The following is a 22,064-nucleotide window of genomic DNA, read 5'->3' as shown; positions in this document are numbered from 1 at the left end:
GGCTTAGGTGTTTTGTTTTGTTTTTTAGTTAGTCTGATGAGCTCACTTATGTCTCGGGCAAAGAAAAGTACACTGAAAAGACAGCCTGGAAATATTTTAATCAAATGACAGGCTTAATTTTCTGTCTTGATGCTGAAAGAGCAACTACTGTAGCTGCTATTTCTGTGCTTCTCCATACACTAAAATCAGGCAGTGTGGAGTAAAAGAGGAAGGATGCTTTCCCGTGCTGATGTGTGATCGAAATTGCCGTGTCTTGGGAGTTAATGAAAGTGAAATAGTTTAATAAAACGGAAGACACGCCTGGAACAAGAAGAAGATTTTGGATCAGTGTTTCTCAACCACGGCAATTTTAAGATGTGTAGACATCAACTCCCAGAATTCCCCGGCCAGCATAGTGCAGATGAATGGAATTTCCAGACGGGGCTTTTTCAGCTGGCTTTAGAACCACTCATCATGTACGGTAATTCATGTACAGTAGCAGCAAATGCTAAAGTTTGCTGCTAACTCTTCTACTTTGGCCACCGACTTAAATCAGCAGAAAATTACCAGAAGGAAGCTTTTTCCATGGTCTTTTAATAAACATCAAGGCGTCCTGATCAGTCTGCAGCTTAAGGGCCAGCCAAAGCATCCTGTTATGCAAAAATCAAGCCCGCAACAAACATCTTTTTCTCCACTATTTTTTCAATTTCCAGTTTTCTGTCAATTTTTTTCCCCTACCCTTCCCTTTAATACCCTTCAATTCAATGTCAGTCAATTGGACAATTCTGTCAACTGGAGGCTAAAACATATAAAGAAAGGAATTGCAGGAATTGGATATGTCTAGTTTGGTGAAAAGAAGGACTATGAGGCAACATGATGGCAATGTTTCTGTTATGTCCCGAGCCTTTGCAAACGGCTCGGGCGTTTGCAGGCAGTCCCGGGCAGGTGCAAAGCTGCCCGGGACCAGACAGGCTGTCGCCAGCGCCGTGCGCATGCGCGGGTGCTGGCGCGGGAAAAGTAACCCATTTACCCGGGAGTTGCCTATATAAGAGGCTGCGAGGCGTTTGGGCGAGGCTGAAGCCATCTTCCTGTAAGCTGAACGCTGAATAAAAGAAACTGAGAACTCCAGCTGCTTCTCGTGTCTGTTTTCCCGCCAAGGACGCAACACTGGCGACGAAGGTGGGATGCCTTGCACTACCTGGAAAGGAAAAAGTGTAAGCTTACCCAAGGAGTCCTGAGCGGCGGAAGAGGAACGGCGTCGACTCGGCAGCTGCCCGCCAATCCGGTGCGCATTCGGGGGTAGGCTGGCTGATAGACCCGTCTCCTGAAGATCCGAAGATGGCGAAAATCGGAAGGCTTTCGGAATTCGACGTCTCACATCCAGAGCGGTGGGAGTCCTACGTATCCAGAATGGAGAACTACTTCAAGGCAAACCAAGTGAGGGAAGATAGCTTGAAGGCCGCCACCCTGCTTTGCGTTTGCGGCCAAGACGCCTTCGAAATCGCAGAAAATCTTGTAGCACCTGTTCCAGTAGAGTCTGTAAGCTACGCAGACCTGAAGAAGCTGCTGAAAGAGCACTTCCACCCCAAGGTGTCCGTTATCTCATGGCGCCACACCTTCGAGCAGAGGGATCAACGGTCCGGTGAAACAGCCAAGGAATACATCGCCGCGCTACGGAAGGCCGCCAAGCCCTGCGAGTTCAAGGACCTCGAGGAACGACTGAGGGACCGATTCGTGTGCGGGCTAAGGCATCGAGAGCTACAACAGAGACTTTTTGCCAAGGAAGAATTATCCTTCCAAGACGCCTTAAGGGAAGTCACCGCAGAAGAAGCAGCAGGCGGCGCCATCAAAAACATGCGGCCGATCAGAAACAGTGCAGAGGGTGCGTCCGTGCACCAGGAAGACGTCCGACGAAACTCCGAGGAGGATCCGGACGAGGAAGTCGACCGTCTACACCCCGCGAAGGAAGAGAACCAGAAGGGAAGCTCTTCGGCTCTGCTCAAGTGCATCGGCTGTGGAGGTCGCCACAGGAGAACCGACTGCAAGTTCCGCTCCGCTACCTGCCGGGCATGCGGCAAACAAGGGCATATTGCAGCTGTGTGTCTGAGCCGACGAAAGGCACAACCCCAAGAAGAACGCCTGAAAGGTACCAGATTCCCCAGCCAGAATAGGGTAGGGTTTTGCGCTTCGCGAAGAAGCATCTGTAGAACAGGCACACACAAGCCCATGAAGAAAAAGCTGTCACTCAACGTGAAGCTACAAGGGGTTCCATTATCTATGGAACTAGACACAGGGTCTGCCCTGTCCATCATTTCATTGCATACTACTCCAGAACACTGTCTTCTGCCGAGCGCAACTACGCTCAGATAGACAGGGAGGCTCTGGTTGTTGTTGCTGGAATTAAAAAATTCCACGATTTTCTATATGGCAGGCATTTCACGGTCTTCACTGACCATAAGCCTCTGCTGGGACTGTTTACCACACGTAAGCAGACTCCCCACATCATTTCCCCTAGAATGCTTAGGTGGTCTATTTTCTTGTCTGCATATGATTTTTCATTACTCCACAAGCCTGGGAAAGAAATGGGCCATGCTGATGGCCTCAGTAGATTGCCTCTGCCAGTAGTAGAAGCTGACCCCGCGCCAGCTGTCAACATTCTATCAATCCAAGCCTTGCCCGAGCTCCCTCTTAGTGCCAGGGATGTTACCACTGAAACAGGTACAGATCACACACTTTCACGTGTCCGCTCCTGGGTCCTGTCCGGGTGGCCTGAGCACTGCCCTAGTCCTGAGTTTCAGAGTTTCTGGTCCAAAAGGAACGAACTGTCCCTTTCTCAGGGTTGTCTGCTTTGGGGAAACAGAGTTGTCATTCCCACCTCAATGAGGACTAGGGTCTTAGAATCCCTCCACGAGGGTCATCCTGGCATTGTTCGTATGAAGGCTCTTGCACGAAGCCACTTGTGGTGGCCTGCTTTAGATAAAGATATTGAGGCTAAGGTGCACGCATGCCACCTGTGCCAACGATCTCGCCCAGAGATGCCCCAAGCTCCTGTGCATAGATGGGAGGAAACACAGTCCCCATGGTCTAGGGTGCACATTGACTACGCTGGGCCCTTTCAGGGCCAGTTCTTCTTGGTCCTTGTTGACAGCCATTCAAAATGGCTTGAGGTTGTGCCTGTCTCATCCACCACCACTGCAAAGACTATTCAGGTACTGAGGGGGATTTTTGCTGCACACGGGCTGCCAGATGTCATTGTGTCCGACAACGGCCCTCAATTCACCTCCTCCGAATTCCAAGCTTTCTTACAGGCAAACCTGATTCGTCATGCCACGTCTGCGCCTTTTCACCCGTCCACCAACGGTATGGCTGAACGCATGGTGCGCATCGCAAAGGACGCCTTGAAGAGACTCACCTACGGGGACTGGCATCACAGGTTGGCTGACTTTCTCCTTTCTTATCGCACCACACCGTCCACTTCTACAGGGAGAAGTCCAGCTGAACTTCGTTGGGGGCGCCAACTTACTACTAGACTTGACCGGTTGCATCCGGACAGACTGCCTTCATCTACCTCACATCCTAGGGCACCTAGACAACTACTTGTGGGTGCCCCGGTTTGGGCTCGCAATTACGGGCCTGGTCATACATGGGTCCCCGCTTCTGTGTCCAGGATCACAGGTCCTCTCTCCTACGAGGTTGCCCTGGACAACGGTCGTGTCCTGCGTCGGCACATCGACCAACTTCGCTCTAGGCGAGACTTTTCTGCTGAGACTCCTGGGTCTTTTCCAGGGGGGGAGGGGGACCCTTTGGAGCAAAGGGAAGGGCAAGAGCTACTGCCCATCTCCACTGAGGGAGCCACAAACGGCTCGTCCCAAGGTTCTGCAATTGCTCCGAAAAGAAAGTCATGGAGCTTACCCACACAACAGGCACTCACGCCTACTCCAGCCAGGGAGTCACCCCGGGGGCATACTCACTTTCCACACACATCACACAGCACTCCAGCAACGGAGGATACCCGGGGGCATCCCAACAAATCATTCCCCGCAAGAGAACTGGCACACAATTCCCAAGGTTGGCCTGACCTTACCCCAAATCCTACAGGGGGTCAAACATACACAGAGTTAGTCGAGGAACCAAGTCCCGACTACAACAACCCTAGCACAAATCAGGGAACACCTGAGTTTTGGGAAAGTACAGAAACCCACACGAGCCCGAACACAGAATGGGGTTCAGGGAATGGACAGCCTCCTGACAGGTCTTGGACTGACCTAGGAGGTTCTACAGAGACGCCCAGCAGCGGCTATCACTTCAAGGGGCCTGAGGGTCTACAGCTAGGTAGGTCAACCAGGTCACAAAGTAACAGAAGCCCTGGCCTGACGAGCCCGGTGGGCAAGCAAGCAGGCCAGGCATCGGGGCACAGTCCTTGGAAGACACCAGGACACAATAGAGAGAACAGGCTCACGCCTCCCTCCAGTCAGGGGACTTATGCCAGTAATCCACAGCTAAGAAGGTCACAGAGAGCAAAGAAATCTCCCAAGTACCTAGAAGACTACATAACATTGCTGGCAAGGCAAAGGCCAGTAAACAGTGGGAGCACTGGGGAGCAAAATGTCATATAAAATAAATGTTGTATGTTGGTAGTAGTTTTAGCCCGGGGGAAAGGGGTGTTATGTCCCGAGCCTTTGCAAACGGCTCGGGCGTTTGCAGGCAGTCCCGGGCAGGTGCAAAGCTGCCCGGGACCAGACAGGCTGTCGCCAGCGCCGTGCGCATGCGCGGGTGCTGGCGCGGGAAAAGTAACCCATTTACCCGGGAGTTGCCTATATAAGAGGCTGCGAGGCGTTTGGGCGAGGCTGAAGCCATCTTCCTGTAAGCTGAACGCTGAATAAAAGAAACTGAGAACTCCAGCTGCTTCTCGTGTCTGTTTTCCCGCCAAGGACGCAACAGTTTCAATATCTGGGGGCCTTCCACAAAGAAGAGGGGAGTCAACCTATTCTCCAAAGCACCTGAGGGCAGGACAAGAAGCAATGAATGGAAACTAATCAAGGAGAGAAGCAACCTAGAACTAAGGAGAAACTTCCTGACAGTTAGAACAATTAATCAGTGGAACAACTTGCCTCCGGAAGTTTTGGGGGCTCCAACCCTGGAGGTTTTTAAGAAGACACTGCACAACCATCTGTTTGAAATGAACCAGAGTTTTCTGCTTGAGCAGGAAGTTGGACTAGAAGACCTTCAAGGTCTTTGCCAACTCTGTTATTCTGTTAATTTCTTTCAATTCTCAGTTTTCTATCAATTTCTTTCCATTTCCAGTCAATTCCCAGTTTTCTATCTAGTGAGGCCAATTCCCAGATATAACTCCTATAGGGAGGGAAGTGACAGAAGACGCATTATTTGCCTCTCAGTGTTCTTAATTTAGACAGAAAAATGACACACTCAATGGTGCCCACAGAGCTGATTAGGGAGCTAGGCATCCCTCAAAAAACAAGGGAGCACTGGGGGCCCTTGGCAAAACACATTGGGACATACCTACATTCATGGATGCTCCCTCCTGTGCACTTTCTCCCCTCCCCATGCCGGTTGTCTTTTCCCCAGTATTTTACTGTATTCCTATTCAGATTTAGCCTCTCTCTCCCTCCCCCCCCAATTTTTTCTCTCTCCCTTTCTTATTCTCTGTGTTTCTCTCCTTCCGTGCCATATAAGCAGTAGTGCAAAATTCTGTACTTTCTCTATTGCCTTCAACTTAAAATAAAACTTGATCCCTTGCAGAGCAATGCTGTTGCAATCAAATCCAGAAGCATTCTTTCTCCCAAGGGTCTCTAGAACAGTGGTTCTCAACTTGTGGGACGGGACCCCATTTGGGGTCGAACGACCATTTCACGGGGGTCGCCAAACAACGCAGTCTGCCATTTCCCCCCCTTTTCCTTAGCTGTGCTACTCCCTTTTATTCTATTGGCTTTTGAAAGCCAATAGAATAGACTCTCTTGAATAGAGTCTAATTCTATTGGCTTTCAAAAGCCAATAGGAATTGTCCAGGCTGTCTCTGCCCTGCTGAGCCCACCAAAAGCCCCCTTCTGCAAACGGTGCTGCACCTGTTGAGTAGTCCTTGACTTACGACCGGTTGAGTAGTCCTCAATTTATGACCGGTTGGGGGGTCGTGGCATTAAAAAGGTTGAGAACCACTGCTCTAGAAAGAGAAGAGGAAGAGGAAGGAACTGGATTACACCTCAGATATATTTCTAAAAAATGTCTGGGGTCTTCTAAGCTTTCTAGACTTGAAGTAGCCTCAGTAGCCCTGCTGAAATTAAGCCCACTGCAGTCAGAACTATAGCGGCTCAGGAACCATCTCATCCCAATTTCATTGACCTGTCCCACCTGGTCAGGTAGGGAGGACATCCATCGGTTAAAGAATTTTGAATTGTGGGATCTAGGAGGTGGGCCTTCTCAGGCACCCTCCCCATTCTTTCAAGTATCTTACCCCCAGAAATCAGGTGGACCCCCACTTTCAGGCCTTCCAGAAGAGGTTTAAGACCTGGGAGTCAAAGAGTGTGATGCAATCTTGCAGGTAGTGTAGTGGGCAGCTTGAGGGCACTCCTTCTGCCTCGTTAATTTTTTAATTTTGATTTCTTACTTTTAATTTGGTAAATTTTAACCTTACTTTTCATTTTCCTCTCAACTGTGCTTTTAGTCATGTTTTTACATTATTTTATGAGGCGGTTTGTCAGCCATTCAGAATTACTTAGACGAGAGGGGCAGGGTAGAGATTTGCTGAATGAATTAATAAATGAATGTCTAAAATCTGTCCTTACCCCTACAGTACAGGTAATCCTCGACTTACAACAGTTCATTTAGTGACCATCCACGGTTACAACGGCACTGGAAAAAAGTGACTAATGACCATTTTTCACACTTACGGCCATCGCTGCATCCCCTTTGGTCACATGATCAAAATGTGGATGCTTGACCACTGGTTCATATTTCTGCCCCAGGATTCACGTGATCCCCTTTTGTAACCTTCTGACAAGCAAAGTCAACTGAGAAGCCAGATTCACTTAACGGCAATGTTACTAACTTAACAACTGTAATGATTCACTTAACAACTGTGGCAAGACACTTAGTGGACACCTAGTGGACAATCAACTAAATATGAGCCAGCAGTGTGTTGCAGCTGCCAAAAAAGCCAACACAGTGCTAGGCTGCATTAACAGAGGGATAGAATCAAAATCGCGTGAAATATTAATACCACTTTACAATGCCTTTGTAAGGCCACACTTGGAATACTGTATCCAGTTTTGGTCACCACAATGTAAAAAAGATGTTGAGACTCTAGAAAGAGTACAGAGAAGAGCAACAAAGATGATTAGGGGACTGGAGGGTAAAGCATATAAGGAACGGCTGCTGGAATTGGGTCTGTCTAGTTTAATGATGAGAAGGATGAGGGGGGACATGATAGCAGTATTCCAATATCTCAGGGGCTGCCACAAAGAACAGGGAGTCAAGCTATTTTCCAAAGCGCCTGAGGGCAGGACAAGAAGCAATGGATGGAAACTAATCAAGGAGAGAAGCAACCTAGAACTAAGGAGAAACTTCCTGACAGTGAGAACAATTAACCAGTGGAACAACCTGCCTCCAGAAGCGGTGAATGCTCCAACATTGGAAGTTTTCAAGAAGAGACTGGACAGTCATTTGTCCAAAATGGTGTAGGGTTTCCTGCCTGAGCAGGGGGTTGGACTAGATGACCTCCAAGGTCCCTTCCAACTTTATATTATTATTATTATTAAGAAAGGTCATAAAATGAGGCAAAACTCACTTAACAAATGCTTCACTTGGCAACATAAATTTTGGGCTCAATTGTGGATAACAGTCGAGGACTACCTGTACTCTCCATCCTACCATTGTGGTGTTACATTTATTTCATTGTATTTATTTATTAAACAAATTTACATAGCTGCCCAACTTCCAAAGAGGTCACTCAAGGCGGCTTGCAAAATTGCATTCCTGTGCTGAGAAGCGGAATCATTGCAACATTTTATTTCTCTCCACTGAAACTGCAGCTAGAGGAAATGCTACTGCTTTCCCACATATTGGGGGAAAAAACAAAACATAATGTGCTAGCTTTTGCCAACTCTGCATCTCCTTTCCATCTTGGTCCAATGACAGAGCTGGCTGCAATAAGGCAGGGCACCAAGGCAGACTTTTTATGCACTATCACCTTGTCTCATTTCTCGTTTGAAGTTTGTAAATGAAATCAATTCTTAGGATTAGCAGCCTTCCATTTAGAACAGGGTTTTCCAACCTTGGCACCTTAAAACACATGAATTTCAACTCCCAGAATTCCCTAGCCAGCTGTGCCGGGGTGTGCTGGCTGGGGAATTCTGGGAATTGAAGTCCACGCATATTAAATTGCTGGTTGGAAAACCCTGATTTAGAATTTTTCTTACACCCCTCTGCTGGTTGAGTGTTATAGTATGTATTGCTTTCAAAATAGTTCAGGAACGTCCTCTGATCAACAACGCTCCAGCTGGATTATTGGTTGGGGCAGGGGTAAGCAACCTTGGCTCTTTTATGACTTGTGGACTTCAACTCTTTTATGACTCATGGACTTCAACTTCCAGAATTCCTGAGCCAGCCATGCTGAGGGGAAAAAGAGAGGTTTCCAAGCTGAGCCATGTTGGCTCAGGAATTCTGGGAGTTGAAGTCCACGAGTCATAAAAGAGCCAAGGTTGCCTACCCCTGGGTTAGGGCTAAGGTTACCAGACTTCAGGCAAAATGAACCACATCCTCCTTTTCATCTCATTTCAGGCATAGGTTCAAAATCGAATATTGTCTGGTTTTCTGAGTTCCTTGTTTTTCTCTTTTCTGGACTCTTCACAACAGTAGCGACTGAAACTTTTGTGTTCTTTGACTGTATTAGATTGCCTGTTCTTTCTTTTCCCCATCACCGATTCTTTGTTGTCACAAGCATAGATTCTTGAAAAGAATGCTTTGTTGGAAAAATATTGTGATTGAAAAATCTTTTTCTGATGCCGTAAAAAGTAATTTTATATACATGTAAGGCTAAATAATTTTTTTGCAGTTTTTGTCCTCCCCCCCCCTTTTTCTAATTGTCCATGTTCTTTTTTGCCTGTTCAGATATTTAATAATCCTAATTAGGGCTGATATACTCTGTTTTTTCTTTAGACTGTGTTTATTTATATGCTGTTATATGTAAAAAGAAAACAAGGTAGGGGAAACAGTGTTCATTACATGTGGGTGTTTATGTGTGATTTATGCAGCACCACATGGGGCTGACTGGAGTGTGACTTCCCCTCTTCTGGGTAATAATAGACTTATATACTTCACAGTGCTTTACAGCCCTCTCTAAGCGGTTTACAGAGTCAGCCTATTGCCCCCTCAACAATTGGGATCCTCATTTTACCAACCTCGGGAGAATGGAAGATTGAGTCAACCTTGAGCCGGTGAGAATCAAACTGCTGGCAGCCGGCAGTCAGCAGAAGTAGACTGCAATACAGCATTCTAGCCACTGTGCCACCACGGCTCTTAGGGTAGGAGTAGGGTACAGATTAGCGATGGGAAGGCCTGGAAAAAAACTGAAAAAATTGGGGGAAAAAACAGAGTTTTTTTCTTGTTTTTTTTCCAAATGGCTTTGGAAAAAAAAGAAAAAAAAACAGAAAAAAAGCTCTGTTGTTTTCCACATTTTTCCGTTTTTTTTTTCCAGGCCTTCGCATCTCTACATACTAGAGCAGGGGTAGGCAACCTTGGGTCTTTTATAACTCGTGGACTTCAACTCCCAGAATTCCTGAGCTAGCTATGCTGAGGGGAAAGGGAGAGGTTTCCATGCTGAGCCATGCTGGCTCAGGAATTCTGGGAGTTGAAGTCCACGAGTCATAAAAGAGCCAAGGTTGACTACCTCTGTACTAGGGACACTATACTTTGGCTTAAAAAAAGTACCTGATCACTAAATGGCCACCGGCTATTTTTATTCCCAGTTCAGATTTGTCAGCCTAATGTAATGGTCTGTAAAATTGACCTTGGGAAACAGGAGGAAGAAGAGTCAGAGTCTAGGGGGAAATGGTCAGACACGAGATGTCTCAGCCCACAGAAGGAAGGGAGGCATGGGAAGCATCTCAGAAAAAAAACCTCTGTAGTTCTTTGGAAAGTAAAGGTGAGGAAAAGGAGAAGTTCTTTCAGATTTGCAAGATTCTCAATGTAAAGATAGTGGTTTGGGTTTCTCCTTTGGACTACTGTACTTTGAATGGCTGACACCCTACCTCAGTGTGTTGAGGGAATAAAATTATAAGTCACACATTTCCAATATTTATATAACAGTAGGATCACATCACAACTTTGATTTTGGAGAAAATGGCTGAAAATACCACAGACAGCCTGGAAAGTAAACAAATGGATCATCAAACAATACAGAATTTCAAGAATTTTCACTTGGAATATCAATCACCAGTCTCAAGTTACAGAACCATGCTTTGGGAACATAACTGTGCAAAGGCTTTGCTCCCTTAATAAGTCTTATCATGCTGGGAAAGTGGAAGATCAGAGGAGAAGAGAACAAACAGATAGTCCTCTACCCTAACCCTAACCCAGAGGTAGGCAACCTTGGCTCTTTTATGACTCTGGACTTCAACTCCCAGAATTCCTGAGCCAGCATGGCTCAGCTTAACTCTCCTTTTCCCCTCAGTATGGCTGGCTCAGGAATTCTGGAAGTTGAAGTCCACAAGTCATAAAAGAGCCACGGTTGCCTAACCCTGCAAATCAGTACTGAGCCCAAAACTTACGTTGCTAACCGAGACATTTGTTAAGTGAGTTTTGCCCCATTTTACGACCTTTCTTGCCACATTTGCTAAGCGAATCACTGCAGTTTTTAAGTTAGTACCACAGTTGTTGAGTGAATCTGGCTTTCCGACTGATTTTGTTTGTCAGAAATTTTGCAAAAGGTGATCACATGATCCTGGGACACTGCAACCATCATAAATATGACTGAGTTGCCAAGCCGCTGAATTTCGATTGCGTGACCATGGGGGATGCTGCAATAGTTGTGTGAAAAAATGGTCATGTCACTTTTTTCAGTGCGTTGTAACTTTGAACGATCAGTAATTGAGCTGTTGTAAGTGGAGGATGTAGCAGCAAGGTGGATGAAGAAATTATAGCAATTATGGGTTCATTAATGAAAGATCTGAAGGACCAGGTTGAAGATAAATCTTCCTGGAGAAAGCTTGTGGTTTGATTGGTGAGAATTGACACCTATTTGACAAGATACAATCAGTCAAGACCATTTCACAAATAAAGCTCCCGATTTTTATAGTTCTATATTTTAAAGCAAACTTAACATTGCTGGCTGGGGAATTCTGGGAGTTGAATATATGATAAAGTGGGCTAAACCTTTGTCTCTTATTCTTCTATTTCAAATGAAATAGGTTCTCCTGCTTGAGCAGGGGGCTGGACTAGAAGACCTCCAAGGTCCCTTCCAGCTCTATTCTATTCTAAATTTCAACAATTTAAACATTTTAGCAATTATATGTCCATCGTTGTTATATCTGAAAGTGGCCAGGGTTGAGAAACGCTGGTCTAAACCATTGCTTTTTCACCGAGACTTCAGCACTGTAGATGCAGGGCTGACCAGCAATTAGCAAATCACTCAAGGGAAGGGAGAGAAAATTCTACATATGAGATACTATGAGTGTGGATGGGAGAGAAGTGTAAAGCACATTTACACCTTCCCTAACCAAGCAAATTATAAAAAATGCAAACAATCAGGCGAGAGTTTGCTTTAAGTCAGGCCCAGTAGCTGCAGAGGGCCTTTTCTTGAAGGAACATGATGGTTCTGAGTGGTTCCTTTGTGGTAGAGACAACAACACAGGAAATCTTATTGCCACAGTCTGACCTGTGGAGAAGGGCTTTTGCTGGAGAAGGGCTGAGGTATCTGCAGATGGGTGAGGCTCAGCCAAACACTGAGGGCCACACATGCAGTTTGGCTGCTAGCTCAGAGTGAGCCAAGCTCTGTCGATCCTACCACAATGTCTCCAATGTCTTCTGTCAGCACCAACCCACTTAAGGCTACTAGATTCAGGGTGGAGGAACACAGATGACCATGAGATGCCAGGAAAAAGCAGTTTTCCCTACAGCTCTTGCTGTCATCTAATGGCTATCCAGACCAGATGGTCTTATCCCATGCCAGAAGCAGCATAAATGAACTCCTCAACTGAGGAGAAACAATGGGCCATTGAGGGAGGCAGTTCTGGAAATCACTTTTCAAGCCATTTCTTTCCTCAAGCCCTTGTCAGGATAGGCTGGAGTTATTTGTTTAGTAACAGAAATTCTGGTCCCAATTGTGGTCGTAAATTGAGGACTATTTGTATTAGCTGTGGATTGGAAAAAAATCTACGAACCACTAGATGGCAGCAAAGAAATGCCTCTTTGCTGTCATCTAATGGCCATCTCAATTTTTGCAGTCCAAGTTTGGAAGCTCTAATGCAGTGGTTCTCAATCTGTGGGTCGGGACCCCATTTGGGGTCGAACGACCATTTCATGGGGGTCACCAAACAACACAGTCTGCCATTTTTTTCCCCCTTTCCTTAGCTGTGCTACTCCTTTATTCTATTGGCTTTTGAAAGCCAATAGAATAGACTCTCTTGAATAGAGTCTAATTCTATTGGCTTTCAAAAGCCAATAGGAATTGTCCAGGCTGTCTCTGCCCTGCTGAGCCCGCCAAAAGTCCCATTCTGCAAATGGTGCTGCACCAGTTTAGTAGTCCTCGACTTACGACTGGTTGAGTAATCCTCGACTTACGACCGGTTGGGGGTCACAGAATTAAAAAGGTTGAGAACCACTGCTCTAATGTGACCCCATCTGAGGACAGGCCATCAACTGCTGAGTATAAAGAAATATGGAGATAACTCTGATGAAGAATGAATGAACCGTTGAAGGAGAAATGACAAGTCAGTCCTGGGGAAGGAGGCGGTCTAAAGAGGCTCAGAATAATCCCTTCTATTCATGAGCACCTTTCATTACCAGGCTGGGTAGCATCATCAGTGCAGGGAGAAATGAGCTTGTTGGCTCTTTCTGTGTTGTAGCTTTTTTCTACCAACCTTGATTGGGGCATTGTTTCTTTCCTGACTGATTTTTGGCTAGGTATCTCTTTTTTGTTTACCTAGTGCTGGTTCCTGCTTCATTGGGAGTTGATTAAGAGGTAAGCCGAGGAAGGATGTGTTTAGGTCTTGTTTTGCTTGATCTTTGGTAGCTTCCATTCTTGAGTGGTTTATGGATCTTATCTCAATGGATGTGTTCATGGTCAAAGTGCCACACCTGTAGGAATTCTCTTGCATTTATGTACCAGGTTTGGTTTAAAGATGTCTAAAGTTTTCTAATTGAAATGTTGGCTGAACTGATCAATGTGTTATGAAATTAAGGAGGTTTTATTAAATCTCCTCATGGATGCATTCTCTCAATTTTCTGTCTGTTGCCCTATATAATCCTTGAATTGTATGTTGTAGATAATTCCTGTATTGGGCCTTTGAGTTCATGCTGTAGATAGATTTTGTTGGTTTATTAGCTATTATGATGCCTAAGGATGGTATGTTGGAAGCTTCAGAGATATTTTTCATACAAGGTAAAGTTATTCTGTTGGAGTACAATGGGTCATATGGTTAGGATGTTGGGTTGGAGGTAGCAAGCCAGTGTTTGAGACCTAAGTATTGCTGCGTGGTGGGGTGATCTCCCCTCATTTGCTCCCACCCCTTGAAGGGGACATGAAAGGAGCCCTCAAGGGTGTCACTGGCTAATCCTTTCAACCCAGAAACACCTTAAATAGTGTCTCCGACATGAATGGGAGGGGGAAAATATTCTGTTCATCAATTGGGCAAATTTTGTAGTGGATGCATGGAAAGATATTTTTTTGAGGAAGCTGTGTGGCTATCCATAGTTTTGGAGCATGCTATATTTCTCCTTTTTTGTTTCTGCTTTTTTGGAGTTCTGGGTTAATAGAGTGCATTTTTGCTTGACCATAGAAAGTTCAGACACAGCTTCTTATGTGCGACTTTGTTCTGTGATAATTGAGTACTTAACTGTTGGGGTTGTTTGGACTACACCTACATTTATAGTTTGTCATTTTCTTGCTGATGAGCATGTGCAGCAAGACTCATTTATTGCTGTTCTCTTCTTATAGTTCTCTTTGCATGGAATTATACATGGTTCTAAGTCAAGGGTCTTCAAACATGGCCCTTTTATGACTTGTAGACTTCCACTTCCAGAATTCCTCAGCCAGCGTGCCTGGCTGAGGAATTCTGGGAGTTGAAGTCCACAAGTCTTTAAGTTGTCAAAGTTGCAGACCCCTGTTTTAAGTGATCTTTTTTGATAATGATGAATGTGTCCTCCATATAATAGAATCATACAGATTGTATCTGTGGGAGGACTATTTTTTTCAGGAGTTGCTTTACTATTTCTGTTATGAATCTTGAGATGAGTGGTCTTTTGGGTGTTCCTTCAATAGGTTTGTATATTTGTCCATCAAACTGGAACTTCAGCTTGATGAAGGAGAATACATTAAGGTCCAAAAGTCCACATATTTGAGTGCTTGCATGTTTTGCTATGTATTATGTATAGTGTAGTACTGTTGCAATTGAGACTTTCATCAGTTTTGGATCCATGTGTGTGAAGAATGCAATGACATCAATTAAATCATGATTTCATCACCATCTTCTTCAATTCTCTTGAAGCAGACAAGTCTATTCAATGGTTAATACAATTCTGTTCTCTAATGGGTGTTGTTGTTGTTAGTTGCGAAGTCATGTCCGACCCATCGCGACCCCATGGACAACATTCCTCCAGGTCTTCCTGTCCTCTATCATCTTTTGGAGTCCATTTAAGTTCACTCCTACTGCTTCAGTGACTCCATCCAGCCACCTCATTCTCTGTTGTCCCCTCCTTCTGTTGCCCTCGATCTTTCCCAGCATTAGGCACTTCTCCAGTGAGTCCTTCCTTCTCATTAGGTGGCCAAAGTACTTGAGTTTCAATCTCTAATGGGTAGATTTGGTCTAAAAGAGTTTGACTGCCTGATGATTTTTGTATCCAATAACTTGATGGTTTTCAATACATAATTTTAACATCACCTTTGTCAGATATCCATGAAGACCGTTTGCACTGTTAATTTAGGGCTGGTATATAGTTAACTTTCCGATGAAGATAATATCAAAAGGATGAACTGAATGCTCTCCAAAGCTAGGCTTTTTATGATTCAACAATTCCCTTAAAAATAAGATGGCTATCTATTTACTTTTAGCAGCAAAACCAATTACTGCTCAATGTTGGAAATTTCTTGAAAATTTAACAAATGATTTGTGAATGTAAAAAACTTAGAATAGTGATGGTGGACCTTTTAGAGACCGAGTGCCCAAACTGCAACCCAAAACCCACTTATTTATCTCTGGGTGCCAGTTGGGCGTGGCCCACTGGGTGGGTGTGGCTGTGGTGGTCATGGCAGACTGGGTGGGTGTGGCCAAGGTGGGCGTGATCACCTCGATGTTGCTCATGGGGAGGGATGCCTGTGGGGGCCGGGCAGGGTGGGGGAGACCCAGGGGATCTGGCAGGTGGGATAGTGGGCAGGAGGGTCCTGTGGGGTGAGGAGCCAACAGTGTCCGTCGACTGGCACACTCTGGGGCTCCGCAGGCCGCCACCAGCAGTTCAGAGAAGCCACCTCTGAGCTGGACAGATGGCCAACAGCTGAGGAGGCGATGCTGGGATGCATCCGGCCTCATGGGACCTCAGCAAGTTAGCGGGTGGCTGGTTGAAGAGGGACGGTTGCCATCTCCGGAGAATGGCGTGCGTGCCCACAGAGAGGGCTCTGAGTGCCGCCTCTGGCATGCGTGCCATAAGTTCGCCACCACTGACTTAGAATAACGAAGTCTCGGGGCAATAATGGTACTTTTGTCAAATCAGGTTATTTTTATGATGTTAATTGCAGTGGGTATAGTTTTGTCGACTCTTAGAATACATGGAAACTTTCTATTTATTTATTTATTGTGTGTGTTTGTCCTTATAACCTTGTCTATTCTTTATTTAGTTCCTTCTTTTTTTGTGTACATTATTTACTTAATTAATTAAAATTAAAAGCAATGCACAAGCGTTAATTGCCTTTCCTGTCCCAAAGTGTGAGGCTGTCATCCTTTATATCACCATCCTGGCAGGAGAAAGAAGAAACAGAATGCAATTTTTTTTTATTACAAATGGGACTTGTTCTCCATCGTTGATCAATTTGTTGTTTAATGGGTTCCCTACTTCTTGTGATGAGTATATGAAAGACCCGTATCCTAGGACAATGGTGGCGAACCTATGGCACACATGCCAGAGGCGGCACTTGGAGACCTCTCTGTGGGCACGTGCACCATGCCCCAGAGATGGCAACCGTCCCTTTTCAACCAGCTGCCCGCTAACTCACCGAGGTCTCACATGGCCGGATGCATCCCAGCACCCATGCGCTCGCTGGCCTCTGTGTGCAGGGGCCAACGGTGTCAGGCAGCACCTGCCCGGCCCCTGCCTTGCCTTGCCCTGCAACAATGGCACTCCCGCCCTGTCTCACCTTGCCTCACCCCGCAGGACGAGCCTCCTGCCCACCGCCCCACCCACCAGAGACCCTCTGGATCTCCCCCAACCCTGCGCGGCCCCCACAGGCATCCCTCCCCATGAGCAACATCGAGGTGACCACACCCACCTTGGCCACACCTACCCAGTCTGCCATGACCACCAGAGCCACGCCCACCCAGTGGGCCATGCCCACCTGGCACCCAGCGATAAATAAGTGGGGTTTGGTTTGCAGTTTGGGGACTTGGTCTCTGAAAGGGTCGCCATCACTGTCCTAGAAGGTTCCAATATTATCTAGGAGGCCTGGGATTGCACTGGGCCAATTTTCTTAAACTGGGTGAAGTGCCTAACCTTCCACTTTATCAGACACCACAACAGTATCCATCTCTGCATCTCCAATGGATTTACTCAAGCAAATGTTGGGGGGGGGAACTGTACCGCTGATCCTCACAACCATCAGCCTTACCTCCACGAGAGGACAGGTTGCTAATATATCTTGAGGACAGGAATGTGTGATGTCTGCCTCCCCCAGTACCCCCCTCCAAAACAACCTCTGTCCACCACTTTGGTCCAATTTATGAGTTGAGCTTAACTTCATTACAGGTAGTGCTCAACTTACAACAGTTCACTTACTGGCTGTTCAAGTTACAACAGCATTGAAAAAAGTGACTTATGACCGTTTTTCACACTTACAACCATTGCAGCATCCCCAGGGCCATGTGATTTACTTTCGGATGCTTGGCAACTGACTCACATCTATGACAGTTGCAGTGTCCCGGGGTCATGTGATCACCTTTTGCAATCTTCTGACAAGTCAACGGGGAAACCAGATTCACTTATCAACCGGGTTACTAATTTAACAACTGCAGTGATTCACTTAATAAATGTGTCAAGAAAGGTCATAAAAAGGGGCAAAACTCACCTAACCCATTTCTTACTTAGCAACATGAATGTTGGGCTCAATTGTGGTGGTAGGTTGAGGACTATCTGTATAGACAAATGTTTTCACTCTGATTGGCCAGTCTATGCTACTTCCATGCTGGGGTCACTGGTTACTGCCCTCTCTGGACATTTCATCCTGAGCTGACACTCCCCTTTTCAAGGGATCTAATTCAGTCAACCTGGACTGTTTTCTTCATTTCATCAGTGGATGACACTTTTTAAAATAAATTTATTTGTGAAGAAGTGAAAATCTACCCATTAAATAAGACACAAGTCCCAAATAAGACACAAATTCTTCTCTTTCTCCTTCTCCTTCTCCTTCTCCTTCTCCTCCTTCTCCTTCCTTCCTTCCTTCCTTCCTTCCTTCCTTCCTTCCTTCCTTCCTTCCTTCCCCACTGGACACACCACCAATCACAAGGAGACCCATACAAAATATCCATCGTTGGAAACCACATTCCCTCAAAGATTGACACACAGAAAATAACATAATTGGTGTACAGGTGAGATGGTTAAAGGATCACGAGAATCCACCATTATGGCCAAACTAGAGGAAGGAGATGAAATCTGGAAAGTGATTCCTTAAGTTCATTTCCAACCAGTTAATCGACAAAATGGCTTAAAGCTATACTGTAATGCAGAAAACCTCTAAAGCAGCAGTTTTCAACCTGTGGGTCAGGACCACATTTGGGGTCAAACGACCATTTCACGGGGGTCGCCAAACAACGCAGTCCGCCATTTTTTTCCCCTTTTCCTTAGCTGTACTACTCCCTTTTATTCTATTGGCTTTTGAAAGCCAATAGAATAGACTCTTTTGAATAGAGTCTAATTCTATTGGCTTTCAAAAGCCAATAGGAATTGTCCAGGCTGTCTCTGCCCTGCTGAGCCCGCCAAAAGTCCCATTCTGCAAACGGTGCTGCAAATTGTCTGCAGTGAAGGCGAGTTGTCTGGAAGTTTCCACCCCTCCCTGTGAGCAACTACTAAAAATGTAAGTAAAAGAGGGCCAGGGGTGGGAGGTGGGCGCAGGGAGGGTTGCTGGCACGCGTGGGGCCTGGCAGGTGCCTTACCTCCCTTGGGCTGGGCCAGCTGGTGGCCCAGCCGGTGGTCAGCCTGCGCCGTGTCTGCCACTTTCCAACTACGCCTCGGCTGGCGCAGGGGGTGGCACCACGCATGCGCGGTGCTTCTGGGCAGGGAAAGTCCTCGACTTACGACCAGTTGGGCAGTCCTCGACTTACGACCGGTTGGGTAGTCCTTGACTTACGACCGGTTGGGGGTCGCGGCATTAAAAAGGTTGAGAACCACTGCTCTAAAGTTATCTAGAATGGTGATTGGTCTCAAGGAAAAATTACGCCTCTTTAAGAGCTAAATGTTCTGGGAAAGAAACCAGTTGCCATTGTGAGAATGATTGACATTGCATGACACTTAGCATAAGTGCTGCATGTCAAACTATAGAAGTATCCTTCAAACTGGGGAGTTTGATGCTATATTCAAGGAGCATTTTTTAAAAAAACCCTACTACATCACAACCTTATAAAGAAATCCAAAATGAGATCGCATAGTTCCTGACCAGAAACCAGAAAATGGTGATGGATTTAATGTCAGAAGCATTGATTAAGTTAGTTATTAGTTAGTTTCCTATAGCCTCCCAATTCAACCAAGTGATTCTAGGCAGCTTACAATTCTAAAATTAGAAAACAATTTAAAAATTACTTAGTTATTCCAGACAGCACACTTGGCATCAACCTTCTGGTGTGAAATAAATAAATAAATAAATAAATAAAATTTAACTGTGTACTGAGCAATAGACCCTACTAAAAATGTTTCTGCAGTGGTGACTGTCATTTTTTAGAACGAACGAAATATCCAATGATACTATATAGATAGAGCAGCGGTGGGCAACTATGGCAACTTTATGACCTGTGAACTTCAACTCCTACAATTCCTGAACCTGCATGGCTGGCTCAGGAATTCTGGGAGTTGAAGTTCACAGGTCGTAACGTTGCCATAATTGTCCGCCCCTGCTAATATAAGAGAGTATGACAACTCTGCTTTTTGAAAAGCTGGAAGGTGTGGTAGTTGCCATTGTTGCCATGAGAGGTCAGAGTTACAACACCCATGTGTCTGAAATGGTATAGGGTTTCCTGCTTGAACAGGGGGTTGGACTAGAAGACCTCCAAGGTCTCTTCCAACTCTATTATTATTGTTGTTGTTTTTGTTGTTGTTTTTATTGTTGTTGTTGCTGCTGCTGCTGTTGTTGTTGCTATTATTATTATTATTTTAACTCTGAAAGCTAAATCCTCTTGTTTTTGCCCTACCCATTTCTCATTCATAGAATTTGCAATCAGAGTTATTTCATCAACTTCTATTGAGACTGAATATTTTTTTTAATGGAATCAAAGCATCTATGGATAGTCCTTGACTTATAATCCAAATGGAACCCGGCCATTACGGTTGTAAGTCGTGATGGTCGTAAAGTGGGTTATGACATGATTTTATCATTGTTTTTCACAGTAGTTGTTAAGAGACTGCCAGAGGTCATTAAGCGAACTACTGTTCGCTATGGGGTACTTTGCCAAAATCTGAAAGTAAATGCTAGTTTTCAGCAAATCATCATGAATCATGGTCATGTGACTGTGGGATGCTGCAAATGGTCAAAAATGTGGGCTGATTGTGAGCGATCAAAATGGGGGAGGCAGCCATTACCTTTTGGGGGGGGCATTGTAACTTTCAATGGTCGCTAAGCAACAGGAAGGCTGTGCAAATTGTGGTGAGGATGGCAGAAAAGATTACTGGCAGTTTCCTCCCTTCTATCCAGGACATAGCATATAAGTGATGCTTGAGCAGGGTCCACAAGATTGTCTGGGACGCTACACATCCTCTTCACAACCTGTTTTCCTTGTTACCTTCTGGGAGGAGGCTCCATAGTATCCGAAGCAGAACAACCACATTCGGTCACAGTTTTGTGCCATATAGTATTAACCTTGTGAACGCTAAAGCTTCCTCCTTCCATTATATATTCAAGATGGACTGTGATTAATATTTATATGTTACTTATATGTAAGGGTGTAGATGTATACATATGTTGTTTATAATATGTTTAAATGTGTGCTATGTATGTGTACACTTTGAGAGTAAGCAACTAAATTTCATTTTTAATGTGTGCCGTTGTGCCCATAGTAAAAATTGACAAAGGTTATCTAATTTAATCTAATCTAATAAATCGAGGACTACCTATATGTTTTGTTCTCTGCATTGACTCATCAGTGTTAAATGTTGATGCAACATTTGGAACAACTTCTCCACTCTGAGTACTTTACAACAAGTTGCGGATGTCAGGTAAAAGAGGTAAAGCCTACACAACACCAAAGTGGAATAACAAAATGCGCCACAGCTCTCTTTGACAGGAATTGTTTCTGGGAGAAGGTCCTGGAATCTCAGAAATATCCCTATCTTCAAATTACTGACTGGTTTAATATGGTGACCTAACATAATATTTGAAGTAAATTTTGTTAGTAAGAGATTTCCAGACATTTAAGGTGGGAGCCAGCAGTTTGCAGGCTAAAAGAAGAGAAATATAAAACAATCTCACAGGGATGTTATTATAGTGAGGAACAATGATAGGAAATCCGTAAGTGAGTCAGGTTGAGCTCCTGGAGAAAAGACAGGTTATAAATTTAGCACAGAGAGCCAATTTGATCTAGTGGAGGTGTAGGCAACCTTGGCTCTTTTATGACTCGTGGACTTCAACTCCCAGAATTCCTGAGCCAGCCATGCTGAGGGGAAAGGGAGAGGTTTCCAAGCTGAGCCATGCTGGCTCAGGAATTCTGGGAGTTGAAGTCCACAAGTCATAAAAGAGCCAAGGTTGCCTACACCTGATATAGTGGTTAAGGCACTTAAGGTTAAGGCTAGAAAACCGGAGGTTGTGAGTTCAAGTCTCTCTTTAGCCATGAAAGACAGTTGGGTGACCTTGGGCCAATCACTCTCTCTCTCTGCCCAACCCATCTCACAGAGTTGCTGTAGGAGAAGGAAAATGAATTGGATATGTTTGCCTTATTTATAAAAATAATAAAGGAAAATACAGATAAATTAAAAAATATATAATTAAAATAAATAACAATTCACAATAAATATCTCAAGGAAAATTAGCATTACTGCACATGGAACTAATGAATTGGCAAGGAAGCAGCTATGAGGACGAACAGAAAAAACCCCAAATATATACATTACACTAATCAGGTTTAACATGATTAAGAGACCCATAAACATTTTTCAAACCATCCAGCAAAGCACAGCTAACTGCATTTTGCAATGGCATCTTATGCTGGTCAGATGGCACTTCCTGTGGTTGCAGAGAGTGTATGTGCGATTTGTCAATTTTTACATTTTCAGAGACAAGAAACCCCATTTTTGCGGTGAAAAATCGTTCATCCTAGTTCAAAATTAGAGCAGGTGAACTGTTTCATTATAAGTAACTTTGGCCAATTATTCAACTTTTCTTTTCCCCCTTGATTTTTTTTTTTTACTCCAGATTTATCAGACACAGAAGATTGTAGCAAACAGTAGAATAA

The 22,064-nt window shown here is 44.9% G+C and overlaps 1 protein-coding gene across 1 annotated transcript in view; it reads right to left on the bottom strand.

Moving 5' to 3' along the window:
• Positions 1 to 22,064, bottom strand: part of ITGAL (integrin subunit alpha L) — an 86,531-nt gene that overhangs the window by 63,879 nt on the left and 588 nt on the right. The gene's annotated exons all lie outside the window — the stretch shown is intronic.

This window comes from Crotalus tigris, unplaced genomic scaffold (genome assembly GCF_016545835.1).
Source record: "Crotalus tigris isolate CLP2741 ecotype Arizona unplaced genomic scaffold, ASM1654583v1 scf7180000024427.8105951120:4207309, whole genome shotgun sequence".
Classification (NCBI taxonomy): domain Eukaryota; kingdom Metazoa; phylum Chordata; class Lepidosauria; order Squamata; family Viperidae; genus Crotalus; species Crotalus tigris.
This window is presented reverse-complemented; position numbering and strand designations above follow the sequence as displayed.